The sequence below is a fragment of the Canis lupus genome, chromosome 14, assembly GCF_048164855.1.
Source record: "Canis lupus baileyi chromosome 14, mCanLup2.hap1, whole genome shotgun sequence".
Taxonomy (NCBI): Eukaryota; Metazoa; Chordata; class Mammalia; order Carnivora; family Canidae; genus Canis; species Canis lupus.
Window position 1 is genome coordinate 43,896,183 of NC_132851.1, and position 1,792 is coordinate 43,897,974.

The window sequence follows — 1,792 nt, forward strand, 5'->3', positions numbered from 1 at the left end:
AAAGCAAAGACCATTTTCTTTTTAAGCATGACTTTTTATCACATCAGTTGCTTTTTTATGATTAATTTCAGAATTCATGTGCATATATTTGCAATAGGTTGGGTCCGTCTTAGACTACTTACTTCATTCTTCTTTGTGTCTGAGGAAAACAATATTGGAGGAATGGCATTACCCAATCTTACTTAACATTTACAATAATTAGGGGAGTATGATGTTGGTAAACGACTAGATAGATCACTGGAATAGAATGGAGAGGCCCAAAATATAACCACATAAATAGAGTCAACTGACATGTGTCAAAAAGCCAAAGCAGCACAATGGAGCAAAGATCATTTCTGCAACAAGTGGCGTTGAAAAAATGGGACATTCATATGCAAAAAAATGAATCTGAACACAGACCTTACGCACTTCACAAAAATTAGCTCAAAATGAATCATAGTGGTCACTTTGTCAGAATATACTAAAACTGGAAAGATATAGAGATGATTAACATGGCTTCTGTGCAAGAATGACATGCAAATTTGTGAAGCATTGCACATTTTTGGAAACAACAGATGTTGGTGAGGAGGTGGAGAAAGGGGAGCCCTCTTACACTGTTGGTAGGAAGGTAAACTGGTGCAGCCGCTCTGGAAACCAGTATGGAGGCTCCCCAAGAAGTTAGAAATAGAGCTGCATACAGCTCATGTAGGGACCTGTAATCCCTACAACCCAGGGATTACACTACGAGTTATTTATCCAAAGGATAAAAAAATTCTGATTCAAAGTGGCACCTGCACCCCAGTGTTTATAGCATCATTATCAACAATGGCCAAATTACGGAGAGAGCCCAGATGTCCATTGATCGATGAAGGGATAAAGCAGAGATAGTACACACACACACAATAGAATATTACTCAGCCATCAAAAAGAATGAAGTGTTGCCATTTGCAATGATGTGAATGGAGCTAGAGTGTATTATGCTAAGCAAAATAAATCAGAGAAAGACAAATACCATTTGATATTACTCATATGTGGAATTTAAGAAACTAGACAGATGGACCTAGGGAAAACAGAACAGTAAAAGAGAGAAGGAGGCATACCATAAGAGACTCTTAACCATGGAGAACAAAGGGTTGCTGGAGGATGGTGGGCAGGAGGATGGGTTAAATGAGTGATGCATATTAAGAAGGGCACCTGTGATGAGCATGGAGTGTTCTGTGTAAGTGATGAATCACTAAATTCTACTCTTGAAACTAATATTATACTATATGTTTAACTAAAATTTAAATAAAAACTAGAAAGAAAAAAAAAACTAGATTCACACACACACATACACAAATGAATCATAGACCTAAAAATGCAAAGCTATAAAATTCCTAGAAAATAACAGGAGAAAATCCAGATGGCTTTGGGTTTGGGGATGATTTTTATTTATTTAATTTATTTATTTAAACATTTTTTTTATTTGAGTATGGTTATACCCAATGTTACATTAGTTTCAGGTGTAGAACATAGTGATTTAACTTCTCTATGTGTTATGCTCTTTTCACCACTAGTGTAGCCACCTTCTGTCACTGTATGGCACTACTATGATGTCACTGCCTATATTCCCAATGCTGTGCCTTTTTTTGACATGATCTATTCATTCCATAACTGGAAGTCTGTATCTCTCACTCCTCTTCACCTATTTTTTCCATTACCCTATTTTTTTCCATCACTCCCCTTCACCTATTTTCTCCATTACCCCACCCACCTCTCCTCTAGCCACCCTCAGTTCTCTGATTCTGCTTTTTGTTTTTTCATTTGTTCTTTT

At 36.8% G+C, this 1,792-nt stretch overlaps 1 pseudogene; it reads left to right on the forward strand.

Annotated features, from left to right (window-relative positions):
* The first annotated feature begins 442 nt into the window (after positions 1 to 442).
* LOC140604403 (U6 spliceosomal RNA) lies at positions 443 to 543 on the forward strand (annotated as a pseudogene).
* The last annotated feature ends 1,249 nt before the right edge of the window (positions 544 to 1,792 follow it).